Consider the following 11346-nt stretch of genomic DNA (forward strand, 5'->3'; position numbering starts at 1 on the left):
TGGGTCCTGTGTGCTGGCCACACCAGGGATGCTCTGGTGGGTTTTGGTTCATTGCAGCATCAGCATGATCAGAGGAAGAAACTAGCCTCAAATTCCACTCATGGGCATGGCCCTAAGAAGCTTAATGGACTTGGGGTCTCTTCCTGATGTCCCAGCATGGGGTGCAGCAGCTCCAGGACTTGCACCTACCTGTGGGCTGTAAAGCGCATGGGACCACTTGGATTTTGGTCCAAAGGACAGTGGCATGGAAAGACTTTTCCAATGTGAGAGGTGATTAAAAATCCGTGGGATGGCTCCTTTGCCCTCTAATTAATTTGGTGTTCTCTTTTAGCCTTTAACAAGTTGGGAAGTTGTTGGCACGGTTGGGAAGTTGTTGCTCTCCTCCTTTCCTCTTCTTAATCCTCCATTAAGCAAGTCATCACCTCGGGGCAGTCCTGACACCTCCAGCTTTCCTGTGAGCAAATATTTTTGCCTCATTAACCTTCCCAATCTGCTTCACTTCACGCAATGGTGCTTCCCCCACACACCGTGCCGTGGTTAATGTCAAAGGCACAAAAATAACCTCTTGCTGGCCACGTGGCCATGAGCGGAGCTGCAGGTCAGGGGTGCGGATGCGCATGGGGTGGCTTGCGTGAGATTAGAGACCTCTTGATCCTCGAGGCCAGAAGTTCATTTGATGCTGCTCCAGCAGGGAGAGAAAAGGAAAAAGGAGGATGTAGGAACCTGGTCCCTTTTGTTAAATAGGAGCAATTCCATTGAGGCACTGAACATCTCAAATCACCCATCATCCTTGTCTGGGCTAACCTTGCCAGGGGAGGAAGCCAGCAGGAGGCTTGGTGGGGTCTCTGACATGGAAAGGAAATCAGAATGGACTGATTTATCTTTAATATCGCAAGTGAAGCTCTGGAGTCTCACAGGTCCTGGGGCCTCGGATGACCCCATGTGACTCAAACGATTTGGGAAGCACAATGCCAAGCAGCAGGAAAACCAGGGCTCTCAGCTTCCATGGCGGGGAGCTGCTCTGGGAGGTGGTGCAGGGGCTGGGGACACGGGGGAAGCAAAAGGAGCTGCCCAGGGCAGCTGCAGCCACTGTCCCCAAGAGATGCTCGGGGGGGACCAAGAAGTCCTATAGCTCATGGGGCTATAAACCATTGAATTCTCCTGATTTATGCATGCACATAAAAATGTGGTTTTCTTATCATCATGAGTGAGCTCTACCACCTCCCCTATGCAGAACCTCGCAGTTCAGTGCAGTGACATCCCTGATCTCAGGGGCAATTAAGGAGGTAGCCAATGAGCCCAGGCTGCCTGGCTGGACATGGCGGATGTGGGGCTTGGAGCAGCCTGACTCCCTGTGGGGAGCCGGAGCAGCCTCAATTACCACCCAGGTGGCGTCATTCCAGCTACAATCAGCAGCCTGCAGGGACTCCTGTGTCCTGCACGATACTTTCCTAATGTAATTACTGCAGTTAATGAACAAGGAATTAAATCAAGGAGCAAGGCAGAGGGAGATGCCAGTTGTGTGTCGCTGCCAGGGGTCACTGCTCTGGCTCTCTGGAGGCAAATAATCTTCCCAGCTAGTTCAAGGCTTTTCTTTATTAAATCTTGTTTCTGGGAAAGGGGCATCAGCAGGGATGGTGATGAGGAAGTTCCCGGCTCCAGCGTGAAGATGCAGGTAAGCACCCAGGTAAGTCCCTGCAGCATCACCCTGCTGCTATGAAGGTGCAGCATGAGCTCCTCTGAGGACCACAGAGTGGCTCCAGGGACGCAGCAACCTCTATGCAGAGATGATTTCCAAGCATGTCTTATGATCAGGAACACAATCCAAGCTGCAGCAAGACCCCAGGGCAGGGAGAGCCAGCCCAGCTGCCAGTAGCAGAGCAGGGAGCAGGAGGCGAGCTGGTGGCTCCAAACTGGTGCTGAATGGAGGGACATGTCCCACCTCTGCTGTGAGGCCTGATGGAAGTGGAAGGTGCTTTTTTCTTTAAAGCAGATTTTACTCGCTCATAGCCACAGCAAGGCACCATCCCAACCCCTTCACCTGGTACCAGAGAGCCCCACTGGAGCCAAAAAGAGGGGAGTACTCCTTTCCCTTGGCTTTGGAAGAGTGATGAGGATCTATATCCCCCTCAAAGCTCGCTGGCATCCTTGCTTGTGTCCGCTTCCCTGCTTGGAACAGATGCCCTCTGCATTTACTGAGCATCCCTGTGCCTGGCAAGGAGTGTGGGATGTGGCAGGGCTCTACCATGGGGATGCTCTTTGGCTTTTGCTATCAAGGGGTGGGCAAAGCTGGAGAAGGGGGACTTTGATGTATGCTCTGCTCGCTCTGCCTCGCTTGCTGCATCAGGGCCTGGGCTCGGGACCAGGAGGCAAGGGCCATGCCTGTGCTCAGGAATCTCCTGCTTGGAGATGGGGCTAAAAGAGCCCCTTCATCAGTGCTGGAAAAATCTGCTCTGTGGAAACTGGCGGCGGGGAGGGCAGGCGCCGAGGAGGCTGCTCGTGTCCTGACTCGGAAAGATGCTTGGAAACTGGACCGGTGACAGCAGGGGCTGCTCTCACCCGCAGGCTGCCAGCGAGCAAACCCTGCTCCAGCCTGCGCAAATGGAGGCGCTGCTCCACATCGGGCTGGCGGGAGCTCCGGGCTTCCTTTTTCCTGGCACAGGGAAGCTCCCTCTTGGAGCAGAGGTCCCTGAGCTGGCCCTTGCGCGGTCCCGCTCCGCTTGCGGACAGGCAGCTCCCCAGCCAAGCCCGGCTGCAGGTCGATCTCCTCCCTCTGCCCAGGTGCAGGAGCTGCTGTCCTGGTGTTCCCATCCTCCTCCAAACACACACGAACCCTATTTCTCCACTGTGTTCCAAGTACATTAATTACAGGAAAGAATAATGCCCGTGCTTCCATTTACCGCGTGGTAGTGAAAAATGGCTGTGTAAAACATGTCTGCCAGATAATTAACTTCATGGGTAATTTCTCCTTCATTGTGACTCAATTACTTCCCTGATCAGAGAAATTGCTGAAAACACTTTTCTTGTTTTTTCAATGTTGCATAAAACAATAACTGCAGCAAAGCACCAAAGCATCGGCACCGGGAGCAGCCCCGGCATGAGAGGAGGGAGCCAGGCATGAATCCTGCTTCATTCCTGCTCTAGAGGTACAGGGTACAACTGGTGCTTGCTCTCGTGTGCAGTGCGCCTTGGGAGGTGGAACTGGGCTCTGGGTGTCTTAGCAAGCCAGGGTGCAAACCTCATGGCTGCTGTGGCAGGGCTTGCTCTGAACAGCAGTGCAGGGAGCACTGTGCGGTATTTCATAGCATCATAGGATGGTCTGCGAGGAAGGACCTTAAAGCTCATCCAGTTCCAGCTCCCTGCCATGGGCAGGGACACCTTCCACCAGAGCAGGTTGCTCCAAGCCCCCTCCAACCTGGTTTGTGTTGGGTGTTTGCCACTTCAGGGGAGCAAGAGGAGCTTAATTGAAGGGTTCACATCACTGTGTGAGGGCTGCTCCTGCACTGCACCCATGGCTGGCACCCTGCACCCTTTGCAACACCTCCTCTGGCTCTCCCATCCAGGGCTGCTACGAGAGCAGTGTCAAAGTTGCTGCAAATCATCTAATTACAAGGGATTAATCCATGAGGATTTCCTCCGGGGTGGGCTGGGTGAAGGGAGGCTGTGCTCCACAGCCATGCTTGCATCCGACCAGCCAGCAGGGGATTCAAATGTAGAAAGTAATGTAACCTAGTGGAGACCAAAGCATCTCGCTTCATGTGGTGCACAAATTCCCAAGCTCTTTGCTCCTGGCCATCAATCCCAAGCCATCCCTGCAGATGCCTGGGAGCAGAGAAGGACACCTGGGGACAAAGCAAAGCAGAGTGATGGGAACCTTGTGCCCACTGATGAATTCACCTTCAGCATCCTGCCTTGCTGGGTTTTATTCCCTTATCCTCCCTAGGGCACTCACCTATGCTCATTGCTCACTGCCACGGACCATGCTCAGTGCTGGCATGAGCTGTGGTTGAGATGGCTTTCTGCACACAGGCTTTTTAAGTGGTGCAAAGCTCCCTGTGCTCCTCGCAGGAAATGCCAACTGGTGCGAGCAATGAGGAAAAAAAGAAAAGAAACAGAAGAAAAAAAAAAAAGCGTTTTCAGAGACATAAAAATAGCTTCTGTTTGTACCAAAAATACCAAAGTACAAACCTGAGGGACTGTCAAACATGGGGGAAAAGCACTTTCTAGAAAAATGGGTTTAATAACTTTGTATGGAGAGCTGTCGCTCACTGGAGCGGGTTACGGGGGGGAACAGGGAGGTCTTGGTGGTCTGGGGGCAGCACTGCCAGCTCCTGGCCAGCTCTGAGTCCTGCAAAGCCAGGCAATGGAGGCAGGGGAGAAGGATGGAGGAGGGATGTGGGGCTTTCCAGCCACTTCAGATTTAGGATATGGATGTTTAGGAGGATGCGGAGCTGTTGGAGCGAGGCCAGAGGAGGCCACGGAGCTGCTGCGAGGGCTGGAGCAGCTCTGCTCTGGAGCCAGGCTGAGAGAGCTGGGCTGGGTCAGCCTGGAGAAGAGAAGGCTCCTGAAGGGGAGACCTGAGAGCAGCTCCAGTGCCTGAAGGGGCTGCAGGAAACCTGGAGAGGGGCTTGGGACAAGGGCCTGTAGGGACAGGACAAGGGGAATGGCTTTAACCTGCCAAGGGGAGACTGAGATGAGCTCTGAGGCAGAAGCTCTTCCCTGTGAGGGTGCTGAGGCGCTGGCACAGGGTGCCCAGAGAAGCTGTGGCTGCCCCATCCCTGGCAGTGCTCAAGGCCAGGTTGGACACAGGGCTTGGAGCAAGCTGCTCCAGTGGAAGGGGTCCCTGCCTGTGGCAGGGGTTGGAGCTGGAGGAGCTTTAAGCTCCCTTCCAACCCAAACCATTCCATGGTATGATTCTGTGTTTAAAGAGGAATCATCCCCATTGCTTCATCTCTCCCAGGACTTTGCAGGAGAGACCAAACCTTCCCAGAAGAGGAGATTCAAACACTGCCAAAACTCTGCTGAAACAACCCCTCATCTTCTACCAGGAAATATCGCAACCACCAAAGCTCTTGTGTTTAACCTTTGGCCTTGGCAAGAAAAGGGTGGATATGAGAGGATGCTCCTGGGCTTTATGCAGGGTGATAGAAAGCAAATTCTGAAGTGCTGCTGCAGTAATTCTGGTGGCTCTGACACAGGTGTGTTACCCTGGAGCGGTCACTGGACCTCATCCAGGAAAGGACCTCACCGGGTTTAGCTGCTCGGTTTTAAAGAGCTGTAAAATTTGGTCAAAACTGTGTAAGACCTTGCAGGAAGTGGCTGCAGAGGGTTTGCCAGGGCAAGGTACATGCGGCGGCAACGCTGCTGCTGCCCAGCTGCGTCCCTGGGAGCTGTTCCTCAGTGCCTGCCCAAGCGCTGCATCTTTGCATGCGTTCGCGATCCTCAGTGGGTAAAATGAAGCCGAGCACAGGCCTATCTGATTCCCTGCCTGTATAATTTATTATAGGAGCAGCAGCCACTGGGATGTCAAGGATTAAGCAGAGAGCTGGGGAGTTACAGGTGGGTGCAGCAGGAACTGCAAACCCTCCTTGTGTGTGCAGTGGAGCTGTTGATGGACCTTACTGGAGCAAGAACCAGCTCCCTTTAAATCACCACCCAGGCTCCCCATCTCCTCTCCTTGGGGGAACGTGGGCTGCTCTGCTCCCTGGTGCTCCCAGGAAGGAGCTGGCAGTGAACAGGTTAAGGTGTCTTGGTTGCAGCCCTGTTTTGCTGGGTGCTGATAAATGGGGCCCAGTGCTCCAGCTCCAGAAATCCCCATTCCCACACCTCCCTGCATAAAGGCAGCATTTTGCTGAGCATCCTCCACCCCCTGGCTTGTTGTGCAGCCAAGGGGCCGAGCCCCTAATGTGGCACAGGACAAACAAGGGCTTCACTGTCTCCACTGGGATCCGTGGCCTCGGGGTCCTTTCGGTGACCTTGCATGGGCATTTCTGGAGAAAATCAAGTGTGGGGAAGGGAGGTGCATGGGAATAGGCTTGTCATTTCCCACCTAGGTCTGCTGTGCTTCCCAAACCCTCCCCATGCCTTGGTGATGCTGCCGAGCACCACAGTGATACCCTGTACCACCCGGGAAGTGCCGGTGCATGGCACTTGCTCACCCAGCCACCAAAGGGGCACTTCAGGCAGCAAAGCCTCAGCTCACCCCACACACTGGGGGTCTGGAACCCATCAAGCTCAACCCCAGCACCACAGGGACGTCCCGCTGAGGCAGGGCTTGGCTGCTGGTATTTAATTAGCTGCTGAACATGACGCTGGTTTTAATTCCGTGCGTTCGGAGTCGTGTGTTGCTGCCCACACACATCAGTTGCCATAACAACTTTAATTTGTTTTGTAGCCTCCGCTCCGATGGGTTTGGGGATTTTGTTTGTTTGTTAATCTCCTTCCTCCCCTCCTCCCCCCCATTGCCTCTTTCCTTTCTTTCCTTCCTCCTTTTGAGTTCCTCCTGCTTCCCTCCTGTTTCCCTGCATTAATAAGAGGGAAGAAGTCACTGCATGGGTCCCTGACCCGCTCCGAGCCAGTGGGATGCAGCAGCCGTGATTTATCCCAAGCAATCCCAGTGCAACAGTAGGGGCAAAGCTGTTGCCTTCCCTGATTTCTGTCCTGCTACTGAAACACAAAAGGATGCGTGGCTTCTCCTTCTCCCATCACACTTTACTGCAGACACTGGATTGAAAACCATGAAAAAAACCTCTGGGAAGCAAGGAGGTAGCGGTGGGACCTCAGAGGGATTGCTTGGGTCTCTTTAAAGGAATCAACCATCTGCTGAACTGTTTAGGGAGAGAAGCAAATGAAAAACTCAGGCTCTGCAGGTGAGGGTGGGAAGCTTGGGAAGGTCTCCTCTGCTCCTGGCGGGGCTTCGGGGTCCCCCCACCACTCCAAGGGGTCCATGTACCAGGGGTGGCTGGAAGCCAGGGACCACTGCCCCAGCCGCAAGGCATGGCAGCTCGATGGGCTGCTCAGCAGCAACTGCTGCAGTGCCAGGAAATGCTGAGATAGATCAGTTGGTGCCATGAGGTCTTTCCCAGGTGCAGGAGAAGTCATAAGATCTGGTCCTTATCCCTTCCCTTCCTTAGGCCCCCTCTGCTGTTCCTGTCTCTGGGGTCAGATCCTGTCCTGCCTCCTCCAGCATCGTGTCCAAACCCCAGTGTGAGGCAGCTGGAGAACATGACATGGAACAGCTTCTGCTCAGCACAAGGACTTGGTTTTGTTCCTGCTATGCTCTGGGTGTCTCAGGAGGGATGGAAGGGCTGTGACTTCTTACACTTGCATCAGAGCAAAACCACAGTGCCGGCCAAACAGGGCAAAAAGCAGCAGGAAAAGGAAACCCGGAGTTATCTGCAGCTCCTTTGGGCTCAGCTGCAGCAGATTCTCCCCCTCTACTCCTCTGGGATTGCCCCAGCCCTGTGTCCAGAGGGAACTGGAGCTGGTGGAGCTATTGGTGCTGAGGCACTGGCACAGGGTGCCCAGAGAAGCTGCGGCTGCCCCATCCCTGGCAGTGTTCAAGGCCAGGTTGGACACAGGGGCTTGGAGCAAGCTGCTCCCGTGGAAGGGGTCCCTGCCTGTGGCAGGGGTTGGAGCTGGAGGAGCTTTAAGATCCCTTCCCACCCAAACCATTCCATGAGTTTATGATCCCTTGGCCATGCAGGCTCTGCTCTCCCATGCTGGGAGCACCAACTGGGTACTCTTCTGACAGGCGGGATGCGGGCGGTGTCTTGTGCACAGCCATCCACAGCCCAGGAGGTTTCCATTCCCTTAAGGATTAATTTGCCCAGGAATAGTTTTGCAGCAGAACTGACATTAATAACAGGCTGGGTTAGAGCCCTGCTGTGGAGCGGGATGTTAATGACTGTGCAGAGATGGAAGGGGGCTGTTATTGGAAGCCATCTCTGGCCTGTTGTTTTTTGCTGAAGCCTGGAATTAGTGGGGGTCTGTGAGGAGGCGGGATGGGATCCAGACCTGTGGGATGAACCCTGTGCTTTGATCCCTGGATCATGCTTTGGCATCACTTGGAAAATCACAGCAGAGGTCCCAAGAGTTTGTCAGCTCATCGCACCAAGCTTTACAATGAGATGGGGGTGACGGTGGGCAGACAATCCCTGGGGATTTGAAATGCATATATGAAATGTCTTTTGTCAGCCCTGTTGCATGAAGGGGATGTAGCTGACGGGGATGCAACATCCTGGGATGCAGTGGAACTGGTCTGGAACAGCCCGAGATGCATCTGTAATACTCTTGGTACCTGAGGTTTTACAGCTCCCCATAAACAGTCCCCTCATCTCTCTCTCCATTTTTAATTACCTAGAAAATAACTTCCATTCAATTTGCAGCTCGTTTGAAGCTATGAGCAAGAGTCCATAAATATTTAATGTGGTTAGAAGTGGCACGGACTGTCCAGGGCTTTTCTTTTTCCTTTCCCAGGAGTTCCCTCTGGTTTAACATGTTTATTCCCTTAAACCTTTACTGTTCTGCACCCTTCCCACCCATAAAATTTGGTGGTAAAGGGCAACCAACTGCTGGCAAAGAGCTCAAGCCCCACATCTTAGGGACTGACAGTTCTATCAGTGCCCTGAATCTGGGATATTCTGAAAACCAGCGACTTCAGCTCCCAGATTTCTGTGCTTTTCCCTGGAACATGTTTTGGTTGCGTGTATTAATCACTACAACACTTATTTTATTGTAACATAATAGATATATTTACTGTATGAGGAGTGACAGCATTTATTAATTATGCACAAGCAGGCCTAGGAACGGATTTGTTTGCTTTGATGTCTAATGCAGCAGAGTTTTTTTTTCCTGCTTGTTAAACTTAATCAAAAGCAATCAAAACACGCTCCCATAAATTATGGCAAATTAATTTCAAACAAAAGGGAAAGATATTAGGTAGCACAAATGGAACTAAAATGAAAAAAGAAGGGAGATAGGAGTCAGGCTAATTGAAATACTGTATTTAGGTACAGTTCTTCCTCTGGATGGACGGAGCAGGAACAGGAAAGGTGCAGAAATGGGGTCTGAGGGGCTTGGTGGCACTGAGAGCTTTGCTTTCCTCCTGAGGAGCCTTGTTGAACAGCCAGTACCAAAAGCCAGGAGTCCCAATGGTTTATCGGCCTTTACTGCGAGTGGGAGCATGTGGGTTCCTGTCTTACTCCTGCAGCCACAGCATCCTTTCTGGCTGGCTGCGTCTGCATCCCTGCAAGGATCCTTATTCCAAACCTCCCTGTGGTCCCTCATTTACCTTCTCAATGGGGTACAAACCAAGCCACCTCCCTCCTCTCCTTCCTTGCCCTGCCAATTGCTTTTGCTGTTTAATACATCCTTAATTAAAAGGCTAATCTACTCCTTTTAATTGGTGGCTGGTGCTAAAGGATGTTCCCATGTGGATGGGCACCTTCTCCAGCACCAGCATGCTGGGCTCTATTTACATAATGCTATTGACATTTTGAGGGGGAAATTATGTATGCCGCTTTAATTCACTGTTAAATTAAATTATGAATGTTTGGGATGTAGTAATTTCTTTTGTTCTAGGAACAGATTGTTTTATATATCTGCCTATATTACCAAGTTATTAATTTAATGATTTCATAATAGCAGCTCATTCCTTTGGGTAATATAAAGCAAGAAGTGTGCTCAGTTGTGCAGCTTAGGTTCACTTGCTTGTCCCTACACAGACTGAAGGTAGGAATAAATAAGGTAGGTTTAGGAGGTTGCAGAGCAGAACAAGGGGCTTGGCTTGTGTCCCCTTCTCCTTGGGTAGGGGTTCTGGGTGCTGGACAGGCTCCTCATTCTTGGGATGTCCCCTCTGGGGATGGGTTATGAGCAAAGAGGGGTGTGCAGCCAGAGGGTCGTGTTGCAACTCTGTGCCTTCAGGGCTAGGTTTTTCCAGCTCCTAGCCATGGCTCTGGTTTCCAGCTGCTTGGAAAGCCGTGTGCCGGGATGGATGCACTCAGAGCAGCCCCCTCGATGAGAACTTCAGCTCATCCGAACGCTCCTTACATTAACAGCACCCTGGAAGCATGAGCAGGGCTCACCGGGATGCTGGTGTTACATGCAGAGAGGAGGAAGGTCCATACTCATCCCCTCTGCTCCTCCTGAGCCCCATGGCCCTGGCACCAGGCATCCACAGACCCCTGCAACACCAAGATCCCCCAGTGCTGCCTGCATTGCTCTTCCTAAACTAAGAATTCTGCTCAGCTCATTTCATTGCTAAAACCTACCCAGCTTTGCCAGCATCAGAGCTGACACTGAGCAGCCCTGGTACCAAGCCTGGTGATGTGTTGGGGTGATGCATTTAAGGTCTGAGCTCCCAGAGCCAAATGACTTCACAATGCAGATATATATTTATATATATTTATCCTTTTCTCCTCCCTGGCACCGCCCGCTGTGGTGCGGGGAAAATCTGGGAGAATTTGTCCACCTACATGCTCAGAAGTGAGGGAACAGCAGCAGAAGCAGCGATTTGTTCTTTAAAAAGGGGACTTTGATGGGAGCGGTGACGTGGGGACGGGACCGAGGAGTGGGCTGCCTGCTGACGCGGGTGGATATCAATAGCTCTTCAAAACCGGAGCAGAGTCACCAGTCAAAGCCGATCCCGGCTTGCTACGGCCTGGGAAGGGGGGGCACCGGAAGGTCAGGCGCCTTCTAGTCCCATGCCCATCTCTGACGCTAATTTGCAAACTCACGGCACCTTTCCTGCCCAGGGCTGGGGTCACTCTGGCTGCTGGGTGCTCATGCACGCTGCAGACACTAAAGCAGGGGGGAATCAATGACCTGGGGCTGAAGCACGGAGAGTTGCTGAGCCCTCAACAATCCCTGCCTGACCCTGCCAAGACACCCGGGTGATTCCCACTGTAATTCCCGCTGCCTGACTCCGGAGGAGGTAACGGCTCCTACGGCACTTCCGTGTCCTTTAGCTGTATAATTTATGGCCCCTGCTCCGGCTGCCTCACAATCCTGAGCAGGGGGAAGCCTTTGATTATTGCACTAATGCAGGATTGCACTGCTGTACCATTGAACTAGTGCAAGGTTGCATTGCTGTGCCATTGCACAAGTGCACTGGTGCATGATTGCACTGCTGTACCATTGTACTAGTGCAGGATTGCCCTGCTGTACCATTGCACGATTGCACTAGTGGAGGATTGAATACTGTAGCATTGCTCTAGTGTAGGTTTGCATGCCTGTATCATTGCACTAGTGTAGGTTTGCATGCCTGTATCATTGCACTAGTGTAGGATTGCATTGCTGTGCCCTTGCACTAGTGCAGGATTGGTTACTGTGCCATTGCACTAGCGT

The sequence above is a fragment of the Pezoporus wallicus genome, unplaced genomic scaffold (genome assembly GCF_028554395.1).
Source record: "Pezoporus wallicus isolate ANWC-B61680 ecotype Strahan unplaced genomic scaffold, APGP_CSIRO_Pwel_v1 contig_13296, whole genome shotgun sequence".
NCBI classification, from domain to species: Eukaryota; Metazoa; Chordata; class Aves; order Psittaciformes; family Psittacidae; genus Pezoporus; species Pezoporus wallicus.